This window comes from Myxine glutinosa, chromosome 5, assembly GCF_964187855.1.
Source record: "Myxine glutinosa chromosome 5, kmMyxGlut1.1, whole genome shotgun sequence".
Taxonomy (NCBI): Eukaryota; Metazoa; Chordata; class Myxini; order Myxiniformes; family Myxinidae; genus Myxine; species Myxine glutinosa.
This window is the reverse complement of record NC_136265.1, coordinates 16,365,995-16,381,138: the sequence shown is the minus strand read 5'-3', so window position 1 is coordinate 16,381,138 and position 15,144 is coordinate 16,365,995. Positions and strand designations below refer to the sequence as shown.

General features: G+C 49.9%; 1 protein-coding gene across 1 annotated transcript in view; it reads right to left on the bottom strand.

The window, feature by feature from the left end:
- LOC137427904 (BAI1-associated protein 3) overlaps nt 1-13,557 on the bottom strand; it is a 230,524-nt gene extending 216,967 nt beyond the window's left edge. The window contains exon 1 of the mRNA XM_068117714.2: nt 13,525-13,557. The gene's annotated coding sequence lies outside the window, so the exon portion shown is untranslated. The remainder of the gene's footprint in view (nt 1-13,524) is intronic.
- Nucleotides 13,558-15,144: the final 1,587 nt, after the last annotated feature.

Below are 15,144 nucleotides of genomic sequence, written 5' to 3'. Positions count from 1 at the left end.
CAAACAGACAGGAGTGAAAACATCACCTCCATCCATCTTTGGTGGCGGAGGTAAAAATATAAATATATAAACAGATGATGGGGATGGGGTCTGGGTTTGCTTTATTAAAATCGGAAATATCAGATGATTGATTGCATTTCCCGTCAACTCGCAGCTACCATACTTATGCGAGCTATTGATCAACATTTTCGTAGGAAATCCAATTGGTGGTTATGGGCGGTTTCAGTAAGCCACAGAGAGGGAGAAATTCAGGTCGAGCGGCTCATATTGAAAAATCCATTGTGGATAACCACATCATAGTCATCTTGATAACTGTGCCTGGCAGGAGAGCGTCAAGGTACGCACACCTGCCTCCGCGCTGTCTACCCTGGTTATAAATCGCGACAAAATGCGCCGTTTACACTCATGAACAATGCGCCGTGCACCCTCATGAACAATGCGCCGTGCACCCTCATGAACAATGCGCCGTGCACCCTCATGAACAATGCGCCGTGCACCCTCATGAACAATGCGCCGTGCACCCTCATGAACAACGCACCGTGTACCCTCATGAACAACGCGCCGTGTACCCTCATGAACAACGCGCCGTGTACCCTCATGAACAACGCGCCGTGTACCCTCATGAACAACGCGCCGTGTACCCTCATGAACAACGCGCCGTGTACCCTCATGAACAACGTGCCGTGTACCCCCATGAACAATGCGCCGTGCACCCCCATGAACAATGCGCCATGCACCCTCATGATCAATGTGCCGTGTACCCTCATGAACAATGCGCCGTGTACCCTCTTGAACAATGCGCCGTGTACCCTCTTGAACAATGCGCCGTGTACCCCCATTAACAATGCGCAGTGTACCCCCATTAACAATGCGCCGTGTACCCTCATGAATAATGCGCCGTGTACCCTCATGAACAATGCGCCGTGTACCCTCATGAACAATGTGCCGTGTACCCTCATGAAAAATGTGCCGTGCACCATGAAAAATGCGCCGTGCACCCTCATCAACAATGCGCCGTGTACACTCATCAACAATGCGCCGTGTACCCTCATGAACAATGCACCGTGTACCCTCATGAACAATGCACCGTGCACCCTCATGAACAATGCGCCGTGCACCCTCATGAACAATGCGCCGTGCACCCTCATGAACAATGCGCCGTGCACCCTCATGAACAATGCGCCGTGCACCCTCATGAACAATGCGCCGTGTACCCTCATGAGCAATGCGCCGTGCACCCTCATGAACAATGCGCCGTGTTCCCTCATGAACAATGCGCCGTGTACCCTCATGAACAATGCGCCGCGCACCCTCAAGAACAATGCGCCGCGCACCCTCATGAACAATGCGCCGTGTACCCTCATGAGCAATGCGCCGTGCACCCTCATGAACAATGCGCCGTGTTCCCTCATGAACAATGCGCCGTGCACCCTCATGAACAATGCGCCGCGCACCCTCATGAACAATGTGCCGCGTACCCTCATGAACAATGCGCCGTGTACCCTCATGAACAATGCGCCGTGTACCCTCATGAACAATGCACCATGCACCCTCATGAACAATGTGCCGTGTACCCTCATGAACAATGCGCCGTGTACCCTCATGAACAATCATTGCCTCAAAATCATCTCTTGTCGTTTTAGCTCCAAAGTGAAAAACTAGAGAGCAGTTCACAACTGAGATGTTAATAACACCGATTCGTATTCACATCAACTCCATACTAGCCTGCAGTGCAGGGCTCAAATGGAATGCAATACCCGTACCAAGGTGTATACCTGTAGCAAGGTATATCTATACCAAAGTATAGTGTACCATAGTGGATACCTGTACAAAGGAATGTTCTTGTCCCATGGGCATTGGTGTAGGTATATCTGTGCAAAGGTATGCATCAGTCCTAAGACTACACCTGTCCAGAGTGTATACCTGTTTGAAGGGACGTTTATATATGCACCAAGGTATGCACTTGCATTACAATATATTGTTGCGAATATGGAATTTGGCCTCCATATCCGCTTGTAAATATTCCCCTATTTTCTCCAATACTCCCCAACTTTCCCCAATCCCCCATTCCCTAGTCCCATTGCATGTAAATAACAATCAGTAGAGCCGACCTTCCCCTTATTCCCCCATTAAATGTCGTGCCCAGGTCCACCGCACCACACGTAGACAACTTTCGGACATCTTCCTAGTTATTCTTATTCTATGTCAGTTAAGGCCTCGTCTCCATTAATTATGACTCTTCGTTGCACCAGAATGTGATTATATGGCATCAGTAGTGAGTTTAGGACCTTTCCCATACCTCCTTCCATCTTCTTCCCCAACAATTACAACAACAACAGAGGAGATGGCGGCGGAGCGGGGGAGGATGCGTCCTCACACCGGCTCGATTAGCGCCATAGACCATGCGCTCCACGGGGTTACCACGAAGGGGCTCCTTGTCAGCTCCTCGTCAAGGGCGGAGCCTGGTAAACCCCCCGCACGCACCCAATGAGAAGCAACGTGCCGATTCCACGAGGCGGAGCTAACGAGCCGAGGGCGTGTCACTCCCCGCCGGATATACGCGGCCCCGCGCCGGATGTGAGTCAGATGCGCACCCAGCTTGGAGAAGGAAAGCCACCTGCGAGCGCTGAGTGAGATGCGCCCCAGCTTGAGCAGACAAGACGCCATCCGAGCGCTGCGACCTCCCCGCATCTCTGGACCGGACCGAGTCGATTCTGACCTTTGAGCCCAGGTGCACCTGGAGCCATCGCTACCCGCCTGTCCTTTCCATCAATCCCCGTGTGAGTCAGCTTTGTCCCGTTTATCTGTCGTCTGTTGGGAATAATATAAGATTGTGTCTAAGTGCTTGTCTTTCTATGCTGTCCCTCTTGTAGTTGTAATCTAACCTTCCGCCTTAATATAACCTCCTCCGGAGGTCTTGAGAACTGAACCCCTGGTGTCGTATTGTGTTATTGTAATCCAGCCGGGTGTCTTCTTTTTCTTATTGAGCCAGCATCGCGCGACTTCGTCAACGTCGAGTATAGTCGGGTAATTTGTGCGGACACGACGGCCATTCCGCTCGGCCCACTTTAACATCAAAGTCGTGTCTGTAACAATTGGTGTCGGGAGTGAGATTCGAGGCCCGACCAAATTTTGAAAAAAAAAAAAAAACGAATAGAGGAAAAAAAAAATTTGGTCAAAATTTGGAGCGGCCGAAATTTGTTTTGTTTTACGAAACTCGAATTTTGCAAGTCGCGCTATGGCGGATCAAGACGGCTGGGGTCCGGTAGGGGAGAGTGAAGCAGGGTCGGTCCAGGACCAAATTGAGGGACATGAGGGACATGAGGAGAGCGAAACAGCGGGGGTAGCAGACGCGCGAAATGGCGCCTCGCACATAGCTACGGCGGCCGCACCCGCTGCACAAGTGGGAGGGATGGCCCAGATGCAGGTCCTCATGGAGCAATTTATGGCGCAAATGCAGGCGTCCCTCAAACTGCAGAGTAACCAATTGGGGAACCGGATGGATGCTCAGAGTGAGCAAATGAGGGTTGATAGTGGGCGAATGGAGGGCCAAATGGGGGTAATGGGAAACCAAATGGGGGTAATGAGGGACGAAGCGAGGGGTACCGGTGAGAAGTTAGACAATAATTTTGAGGAGTTAGACAAGAAAATTGGGAAGTTAGACAATAATTTTGAGGAGTTAGACAAGAAAATTGGGAAGTTAGACAATAATTTTGAGGGGTTAGACAACGGGATAAAAGAAGTGAAAAATGGGTTAATGGGGGTAGAAAATAGAATGGCTGCCCAGGAGAATCAGATAGAGGGAGTGAAAAATGGGTTAGAGGGGTTAGAAAACAGTATGGAAGGCAAATTGAGGGACATGAGGGACCAAGCGGAAAGGGAAGTTAAACAAATGGAGCAGCAGATAGAGGGGGTCAGAATGGGGGTAGAAACCAAACTGGATGCTCACAGGGAGGAAATGGAGCAGATGAGGGTGGCATCTGGGCAGGAGATGCAAGTGATGGGAGAGGAGATCAGAAGAGGAGTGAGTGAGGAGGTCGGAGGAGTGCGCGAGGAGGTGAGGCACTGTAAGGAGCACATGGAGAAGGAGGTGAGAAAGGGGACTGTAAAGTTACAAGGGGGCATAGAGGTCCTGACGCAGGAGGTGGAACAGCTGACGGAGGGACAAAAAGAACTAACGGAGCAGGTTCAAAGGAACACTGCGGTATTAGGAGGGTTAAAAGTGACACAGAAAGAACTAAAAGACGACTTGATAGCGACGAAGAGGGAATGTCAGATGGTACGAGAGGGACTGACAGCGAGGTTGGACGAGGTGGTAGAGGTAATGGAGACGAAGGACCGGCAGGTGAGGACGCACCTGGAAACGGTCAAGGTAGCCTTAGAGGATGAGCTTGAGGATACGTACCGGGGAATAAAAGAGGTGAAGCAGAAATTAGAAGAAGTGGAAGAAGGGATGAGCGAAATTAAGAAGCGACGGAGAGGGGATAAGAAAGAGATAAAAGAGGAGATAAAAGAATTGGTCCAAAGTCTGTGTTTGGATCGTGATGATGTGCTCATTAACCGGATGAGGGATTCGCAGGTGATGGAGGAGAAGCGAAGAGGAAGAGGACCCGGTGTAAGTGGTGACCAATATGGTCGTGCGTATGATGCGCCAGGGGATTTAAGGAGCTTGGGGGTCGAGATGGACCCGGGTGTTCGTGAGAGGCCGTTGGTGAAGTGTGCGACAGGTCTGGTGTGCGAAAGAGGAGGTGTGCGAGAAAGTCCGACTCTGGGGTGTGTGAGGAAAAAGTGCGTGCCAAGGAGTAGTGAGGGTGCTGGCGAGAGTGAGTCGGTCGTAGCGCGTGTGCGAGGGAGCACATGGAAGCGCGGTGTGGTAAGTGTTACAGAGGGTGTGACGGGAGAGTGTGCGCAGGAGTGTGCGCGAGAAAGGTGTGTGACGGACAGGTGCATGAGGAAAGAGTGCGCTGTCAGAAGTAAGGAAGAGTGTCCACCTGTGGGGAGTGTTACAGAGGGTGTAACGGGAGAGTGTGCGCGAGAAAGGGGTGTGACCGACAGGTGCATGAGGAAAGAGTGCGCTGTCAGAAGTAAGGAAGAGTGTCCACCTGTGGTGAGTGTTACAGAGGGTGTAACGGGAGAGTGTGCGCGAGAAAGGTGTGTGACGGACAGGTGCATGGGGAAAGAGTGCGCTGTCAAGAGTAAGGGTGAGTGCGCTGTCAGGAATGGAGGTGAAAGTAGTGAGAGTGACATGGAGCGTGAGTTAGTTGTGACAGGTGAGCGAGGATGTACACCTGGGATGGAAGGATGCACACCTGGAATGGTAGAGCGTGAGTGGGAATGCACGCTGGAATTGGTGGTGAGGCACGTGGTTGGGTGTGCGAATGAGGGCACACCTGTGATTGTCACAGAGGAGGTGACCGAGGAGGGGGTGCGAAGCGGTGTATTGGTGAGGTGTGCGACCAACGAATGTGTGCCAAAGTGTTCGGTGGTCAGGTGTGTGACCAAGGCTGTGAGTGGAATGGGTGTACCTGGGTGTGTAAGGAAGGGTACGAGGAGCATGGGCACAGCTGGATGTGTGAGCAAGGAACGGGCTGCGGGGTGTAAGCGTCCAGGTGAAGCATCGACGTTACACGGGTTAGAGGTTAGAGCGACTTTTAGCCGAAGCAGGCCCTCGGTGCGTGCCGGGCCTCGCTTTGAACGGCCGCGTCCAGGCTCCACTAGGCGGAGCTGGCAGCCCGATAGGAAGGGTCGTTATGGCGACCACGTTTTGTTGAGACGTGCCGGCAGGTCGAGATCGGGACATTGGATGGCTCCACGCCGAGGTGGTGCGTGGGATCTCGGCCCGGGTAAGCCCCCGTCCCTGCCCCGAATGCCGGACGCATCCAGCCGCTGGCACAAAACAACCAGCATCCATTGCTTGGCTTTACGAAGCCGGGCTTTGGACAGGGATTGGCGCACCGAGAGGTATTAGTGAGTCGACTGGGTGATGAGGTTAGTGTTTTGGACCCAAAATTAGAGAAAAACGAAATTTGATGTGCAAAATTGGTAGTGAGAGACCCCCGATGTGGTGTGATGGCAAATCCACCATCCCTCACAGGTGGGGCAAAGGAGCAATAGTTTATGGGGTGTATGGCAGTGAAAACTAGCCCGGGTGGGTTAGGATATTGTGTGTAGGGATCTAGAAGATGACATTAGGTAACGTTAAGATTAGTTAGTGACTGATACTTGTAGTGGGGACGCAGGTAGATTAGTATGGATGATAATGACGAGGGAGCGCAATAGTTTAAAGGGACGACTGGGAAGCGCAAGTTTCAGAAGGGAGTAGTTAGCTGAGATGATGCCGTGTGTGTGAGAATTGAACAGGTGTGATTGCACAGGTGTGCAACTGGACAGGTGTGTGGAGCAGTGTATGAGTAGTGAGTGTGTGGATCAGCGCGAATGCGCTTGGGGAGAGAAGGGTGCAGGTGGCACCAGGTGTGAGAGCACAGGTGTGCAAGTACAGGTGTGTGGAGAGAGTTGGAGTAAGTGGTACGGAGTGGTGTGCATGGTGCGAAGGTGTGAATGGGGGAAGAGTGGACCCCCATCACGGATACCCGGGGCGGGTAGTGTAAGTGTTAGGTAGAGGGTACAGGTAAATTGTGGTTGGATATTGGCATCTGTGGTGCGGTTGCAGAATGGTGTTGTGAATGGGTGCATTAGTGTTGTGGAAATGGCGGGGCGTGTAGCCTGTTAGTGTGTGTAGTTGGTTGGGCACTCCACCACTGTGAGGATGTCGGCCAGGTGAGGCCGCAGGTGGGCTCTGGGAGCCGGTAGAGTTGTGGATGGGGCCCGAGGATCCGGAGGATGGACCCGGGTAGCCCAGTGCCAGAGAGGGCACGGAGTGGGGAGAGCGCCAGAGGGCCTTCCCCAGGTAGATAGGTTAGGGTAAGGAGCAGGTAAGCTCGGAGGCAACTACAGTGGTGGAGGTGTGCAGGTGGGTAGACCCACTGGGAGAGGTACACGTCGCAGCCCAGAAATTGTACGAGGGCACCGGGAGATGAATCGGGGGAGTGAGACCCCAGATTGAAGAGCACCACAGTTTGGCCAATGGGAATTGGTTTTTAGAACCCATAGTGTAAGAGGGCCAATGGTTTGGCCGGAGGAAGACCCCGGGTAGTGTAAAGTTGTTAAAGTCATTTAGGAAATAGTTAGGATTGATGAACCTGTCGCACCATACGCAGCCACTTACCTGTGGTGATGATGATGACTCCACACCTGTGTTTTCTTTGTTCTGTGTGCAGGAAATGAGATTGCTGTGGATTTGTGAGACGCATCACGACGTGGATGAGACATTGGGGTGATTCCATCTCTCCCTCCTTAGGAGGGACTGATGATGAATTGGTGATGGCAAATTTTGATGTTGAGTTGGAGATGGCAAATTTTGATGAGAGTTGAAAATGGCAAATTTGATTGGTTAGGAGGGAGAGAAGACGAATTTGGTTTATGGGAGGAACGGGGAAGACAGTAGGGATGTTTGTTGATTTGTAAAGTAGATGTTTATGGGTAGTGTTGTGTTTTGTGGATACAGTAAGGGGTAAGGGAGGGGCCATGTAGGTTTCCTGGTGGGGGGGGGGGCGTACGATAGGAACGTACCTGTCTCACCTGGTTCCCATGTGCCCCCAGTGTGCATCACCTTACATTGCGTGCACTTTTGCGCCCTTACCACCTTACTCACTTGTTTCTTCTTTTGTCTCCCACCGCCGAGGATCTGGCTTTGGGGTAGAGAGAGAGGAGAGAGAGGTGCTGGCTGCGCAGTTGTGGGCCTGCACTTTCGCTGTTTGCTGCCGGGATCGATACACCATATGGACCGCAATGTTTGTGGCCACCCACAATGGACCGCAGTTCGTTTGCGGCCAAGCACCACCCGGGGATGGACCTATGGATCAACGTGGCACCTATGCCATACAGGTGAACCACTAATAGTTAACACCACCAAGTGCACCACAAGAAGAGCAAGAGACACCTGCAGGGTTAGGGGTTGTCGAATTTATTTTTATTCCAATGAACAATGGTGACTGCACCGATTGGTGGTGGGGTGGTGCTGTTGATGCTCGGGAAGGGTGCTCTGCACGTTATTAAAGGCCGTCGGCCACAGAGCACTCGTGGGTTGGTGTATCGATGTTGGCAAGCGCGCTCTCTCTATGCATAACATCTGCATGTGTTCCTCCAAAGACAGGTCCTGGATCGTAGTGTAGATATCAGCGTAATCTTGTAAATAATGCTCCCTACCGGCTGTATGTTTAGTTTGAGAATTCTTTCCGGATTCGGTTATCCTGTGGGTGTGTTTCTGTGAGGAGAAGGGTGCAACGTCGCAGGGGGACATATTTACTCATTTGTGAATATCTGTAAAACTGTCGCACTCAGGGTAGAGTTAATAGTAGAGGGAACTACATTGCGTGCCACACTAAAGTAGGTAAAAATTTATCGGGTCGGGACGCCCCGAGGGTAGAGAAGGGTGCAATGTTGCGAATATGGAATTTGGCCTCCATATCCGCTTGTAAATATTCCCCTATTTTCTCCAATACTCCCCAACTTTCCCCGATCCCCCATTCCCTAGTCCCATTGCATGTAAATAACAATCAGTAGAGCCGACCTTCCCCTTATTCCCCCATTAAATGTCGTGCCCAGGTCCACCGCACCACACGTAGACAACTTTCGGACATCTTCCTAGTTATTCTTATTCTATGTCAGTTAAGGCCTCGTCTCCATTAATTATGACTCTTCGTTGCACCAGAATGTGATTATATGGCATCAGTAGTGAGTTTAGGACCTTTCCCATACCTCCTTCCATCTTCTTCCCCAACAATTACAACAACAACAGAGGAGATGGCGGCGGAGCGGGGGAGGATGCGTCCTCACACCGGCTCGATTAGCGCCATAGACCATGCGCTCCACGGGGTTACCACGAAGGGGCTCCTTGTCAGCTCCTCGTCAAGGGCGGAGCCTGGTAAACCCCCCGCACGCACCCAATGAGAAGCAACGTGCCGATTCCACGAGGCGGAGCTAACGAGCCGAGGGCGTGTCACTCCCCGCCGGATATACGCGGCCCCGCGCCGGATGTGAGTCAGATGCGCACCCAGCTTGGAGAAGGAAAGCCACCTGCGAGCGCTGAGTGAGATGCGCCCCCAGCTTGAGCAGACAAGACGCCATCCGAGCGCTGCGACCTCCCCGCATCTCTGGACCGGACCGAGTCGATTCTGACCTTTGAGCCCAGGTGCACCTGGAGCCATCGCTACCCGCCTGTCCTTTCCATCAATCCCCGTGTGAGTCAGCTTTGTCCCGTTTATCTGTCGTCTGTTGGGAATAATATAAGATTGTGTCTAAGTGCTTGTCTTTCTATGCTGTCCCTCTTGTAGTTGTAATCTAACCTTCCGCCTTAATATAACCTCCTCCGGAGGTCTTGAGAACTGAACCCCTGGTGTCGTATTGTGTTATTGTAATCCAGCCGGGTGTCTTCTTTTTCTTATTGAGCCAGCATCGCGCGACTTCGTCAACGTCGAGTATAGTCGGGTAATTTGTGCGGACACGACGGCCATTCCGCTCGGCCCACTTTAACATCAAAGTCGTGTCAGTAACAATATATTTGTAGCATGATTGAGCCGAGGGGAAGAGACCTTTATATGAACAATGAGAAGGCTAGTTCAATAAATGTGGCAGGTTCATCTGGATTGGGAACTCGCTCAGTCACGGTGGTTGTTGTTGTTGTTGTTGTCTCCGCCACCGAAGGTGGATGAAGGTTATGTTTTCACCCCTGTCTGTTTATTACTTGGCAAAAAAAAATTTGGGGACAAGTATGCTGATCAGTCCGGTTTGTGTGTTTGTCTCTGTGTGTGTATGTGTATGTGTATTTATGTGTGTGTGTTTATGTTTGTGTGCATGTGTTTATGTGTGTGTGTGTGTGTTTATGTGTGTGTGTGTGTGTGTGTGTTTATGTGTGTGTGTGTTTGTGTGTGTGTGTGTTTATGTGTATGTGTGTGTTTATGTGTATGTGTGTGTTTATGTGTGTGTGTTTATGTGCATGTGTGTGTTTATGTGTATGTGTGTGTTTATGTGTATGTGTGTGTTTATGTGTATGTGTGTGTTTATGTGTATGTTTGTGTTTATGTGTATGTGTGTGTTCATGTGTATGTGTGTTTATGTGTGTGTGTGTGTGTTTATGTGTATGTGTGTGTTTATGTGTATGTGTGTGTGTTTATGTGTGTGTTTATGTGTGTGTGTGTTTACGTGTGTGTGTGTGTTTACGTGTGTGTGTGTGTGTTTATGTGTGTTTATGTGTGTGTGTGTGTGTGTGTGTGTGTGTGTGTGTGTGTGTGTGTGTGTGTTCAACATAACATGGTAGTTCAACAACATTTATGAGGGGTCTCCAAGGCCCCAGGCCTGCATTTGTGTCGGATTTTCAGGTTATAAGTGAAGAATGATTTTCCCACGAGCCTGAATGATTTTTTTTTAATGTCACTGAATTTTGTGTAACATGAAAGTCGGTGAAAATGAGCCTCATTCAAAAAAAAAAAAATTTGTACAGCATCGTTTTTGCAACAACAAAAAAAAAATCTTGTGGGCCTCCGAGGCCCAATCACTGCATCCAAGGGTTAAAGCAATAAACTTGGTTTGTGTTACCAGAAACCTCGTGTGTTTCCAGTTGATCAACTTACCTGTTGGCGGTAATTATGTTGGCGGGTTAGAACCAGGTGAATGTTTGCATATTCATGAAGTCCTTTGGTGTTTTTTATTAGGGTATTCATGAAGACCTATTACTGGATTGCTGATGCATTTTGGTTGACATTTCCTCACCGACACACACACATTATGACGCGCAGGGTTAAAACGCTTTTACCTTTATTAAAACCTCTTCTGTATAAACAAAATTACTAATCCCCATTCCCATTTGTATTTATACCTTCACAGGTAAAGATTGTAAGGTTTGCAGTGAAGGTATATTCCCAGAATCCTTTGATTTTAATAAAGTTAATTACAAGTGGCAAAGGAACCACCAAGGCAGCAACTGCTCTTGACTGGACCTAATAGGTGAACTTGAGAAATTGCAGGTGACCACTGAACAGTGAACCTTTAGGGTGGTGGTTGGGGGTGGGGGAGCAAGATGAGGTGGGGGTGGAGGAGTTGGGGGTGGGATGAGGTTAGGGGTGGGGGAGCAGGAGGAGTGCTTTTAGCCTGGAATGGCCGATAAGTGAGTCGAGGAGGGGTAGGAGGATGGTTCTTACAACCAGGAGCGCAAGGGCGATGGAGGTGAGGAGGGGAAATTTCACAGCCAGTGTCTCAGCATGGCGTTGTGGTGGGGAGGGTGGGGGCGGGGTAGAGTCTCACAGGTGGGAGGGAAAAAGGTGGTGGGGGGGAGTGTCAGCCTGGAGGGGTTAAGGCAGGGTTTAACAGTGATGTGGGGGGGGGGGGGGGGAATGGGGGGGGATTAGAGGGGAGCCTCAGTTGCGGATGGTAAAACGGATTCTCACACACATTCACAGGGGTCTCACAATCAAGGGGAGGGGGGGGTGTCACAATCAAGGGGAGGGGGGGTGTCACAATCAAGGGGAGGGGGGGTCTCATAGTCGATCAAGGGGAGGGGGGGTCTCAGTCGATCAAGGGGATTCACAGTGTGGGTTAAGGGGGGGGGGTCTTACAGCTGGAGAGGGAGTGCATGTTTGATGAGTGGGTCTGGGGAGGTCTTACAGTCGTGAGGGCCTGGTGGGGGGGGGGGGGGGAGGGAGGTGTGGGGGGGGAGGGTATTGCGGTCATGTGTGGGGAGGAGGGTCTTGTAGTCGTGGGGGTGTCTTGTGTGGGAGGGGGGGGGTCTTATAGTCATGGGGGCCTGGTGGGGAGGGGGGTCTTGTGTAGGGAGGGGGGGTCTTATAGTCGTTGGGGCCTGTGGGGAGGAGGGTCTTATAGTCATGGGGGCCTGGTGGGAGGGGGGTCTTGTGTAGGGAGGGGGAGTCAAAGTCGTGGTGGCCTGGTGGGGGGGGCGGGGTCTTGCAGTCGTGTGGGGAGGGGGGCTCTTATAGTCATGGGGGCCTGCTCGGAGGGGAGTCATGTGTGGGGAGGGGGGGGTCTTATAGTCATGGGGACCTGGTGGGGGGGGGGGGAGGAGGAGGGGGGTCTTGCAGTCATGTGTGGGGAGGGGGGTCTTATAGTCATGGGGGCCTGGTGGGAGGGGGATCTTGTGTAGTGAGGGGGGGTCTTAAAATCGTGGTGGCCTGGTGGGGGGGGGGGCGGGGGTCTTGCAGTCATGTGTGGGGAGGGGGGTCTTATAGTCGTGGGGACTTGGTGGGGGGGGGAGTCTTGCGGTCATGTGTGGGGAGGAGGGGGGGTCTTATAGTCGTGGGAGGTAAGGTGGCGGATCGAACTGTCGGGGGGATAAAGGAGGATTCTAATTATCGGGAGGGAGGGAGTAGAGTAGATGAGGGTTCTAATTATCGGGAGGGAGGGAGTAGATGAGGGTTCTAATTATCGGGAGGGAGTAGAGGCGGGTTCTAATTATCGGGAGGGAGGGAGTAGAGGAGGGTTCTAATTATCGGGAGGGAGGGAGTAGAGGAGGGTTCTAATTATTGGGAGGGAGTAGAGTAGAGGAGGGTTCTAATTATCGGGAGGGAGGGAGTAGAGGAGGGTTCTAATTATTGGGAGGGAGTAGAGTAGAGGCGGCTTCTAATTATCGGGAGGGAGGGAGTAGATGAGGATTCTAATTATCGGGAGGGAGTAGAGTAGAGGGGCTTCTAATTATCGGGAAGGAGTAGAGTAGAGGAGGGTTCTAATTATCGGGAGGGAGTAGAGTAGAGGAGGGTTCTAATTATCGGGAGGGAGGAGGTAGATGAGGGTTCTAATTATCGGGAGGGAGGGAGTAGATGAGGGTTCTAATTATCGGGAGGGAGGGAGTAGAGTAGATGAGAGTTCTAATTATCGGGAGGGAGGGAGTAGATGAGGTTCTAATTATCGGGAGGGAGGAAGTAGAGGAGGATTCTAATTATCGGGAGGGAGGAGATGAGGGTTCTAATTATCGGGAGGGAGGGAGTAGAGGAGGATTCTAATTATCGGGAGGGAGTAGAGTAGAGGAGGGTTCTAATTATCGGGAGGGAGTAGAGTAGAGGAGGATTCTAATTATCGGGAGGGAGTAGAACTAGAGTAGAGGGTTCTCGCAGCCCAAACGGGACTCTTCAATCACAACTGAAGCCACGAATCCTCAAAGTCGAAATCTTATACAAAACCCAGGGAGTCAAACAAGCCCCATGTGAGAAAAGGGCGGAAAATATACGGGAATTGTACGTGAATTAAAGAATCGACGATACCTGAGGAAAAAGGTATTACGGGAACGTTTGTAAAACAATTTTCCCTCAGGAGCGCGAAAATCGCGCGTCACGTCCGTCGAGGCTTCGATACTCACACTCGACCACCGGGATTTTCAATCAAAACTACACAAGGAAGGAAACACCGAGCACAACATATTTAGCTCGACGAATGAAGCAGAAGTGTGAAGGAAACACGTACCGGTGATGGCTCGACCAGTCGGACAGGCGGGAGCGTCTGGGAAGTGCAGCTCGGACGCGCAACAAGTGGCGGAGCCGTGAGTGCAAACCGAGCTTTATATATACCGCCGTTATTTATTTATTTATTAAATCGCCATAACGGTCTCGTTCTCGTGCGGTGCTCTCAATCTGTCTGTCACCTCTTTTTTACAGACGACTTCTCTCATTCGATCTTCATGTTCGCTCCCTTTTGTCGTCGTTTTCATTCATCTGTGTGTGGGCGGAATTCAAACAACATCCTCACAAAGGTCCGATACCTGCCAATAAAAGGTTTGACGAGGCAGATAATATACAAAAATAAAGAATAATGTACAGTGTTGTACATTTCCGAGCTCGTTCTGTTATCATTTATAACTATACAGCATATAACTATACAGTAAACCATACAGTAAATTTATAACCAGTAAAAATAAATAAAATAAAAATAAATGTATTTTAAAAGAAATAATTAAATATAAATAAATAAATAATATACATAAATATATATAAATAAATTTAATAAATGTAAAAAAAAAATTCCAAAGTGAAAGTAAATTTATAACTACAGTAAATTGTACAGTAAACGATACAGGAAATTTATAACAAGTAAAAATAAATAAAATATATATAAATTTATTATATATATATAAATAAAGAATATAATTATATATACAGTATATATATATATATATATATATATATATATATATATATATATAAATTTAATAAATGTATAAAGTAAAAGTTAATTTATAACTATACGATAAACTATAGATGAAACTAAAAGTAAAAGTTAATTTATAACGAGTATTGCAACTACAGGCCAATCAGCCTGCTCCCAATAATCAGCAAGGTCATGGAATCCATCATCACTTCTGATATTAAATCTTTCCTCTTCTCCAATGGCTTGATCTCTGATCAAGTTGGATTCAGACCAGGTCACTCTACTCTGGACATGCTGCTTCTGCTGTCTCAACAATGGATGGAGGTCCTCAATGCCAAACAGGAAATCAGAGCTGTCTCCCTTGACATATCACGTGCCTTCGATACGGTCTGGCACCCGGCTCTGCTCACAAAACTCTCCTATGGTATCCATGGAAACCTCCACGCATGGCTTGCGGACTTCCTCTCTAGTCGTAATCAACGTGTGGCCCTGAATGGGTTTCTCTCATCTCCTCTTCCTGTTCAGGATGGAGTGCCCCAAGGCAATGTTCTGGGCCCTGTGCTTTTTCTGGTCTTCATCAATGATCTCTCTGACTCTCTTGAAAATCCTCTCTATCTCTTTGCTGATGACTCCACTCTCTGCCGCTCCATTCCTCTTCCCTCAGATCGGCAGTCTGCAGCCTCCTCACTCTCTGCAGACCTGGACAAAATCACAGACTGGTCAAACAAGTGGAACATGTCTTTCAATCCTGACAAATCTCGCACTCTTACTATGTCTCTACTAAATGACCGACTGGACAACCCTCCCATCTACTTTTTCAACAATCCTCTCCAAGAAGTTCTGTCACTCAAGATTTTGGGTCGCACTATCAGCCATGATCTTTCCTGGGAAAATCACATTTCCAAGCTGGCCTCCAAAGCCAGTCGCCGACTGCGCATC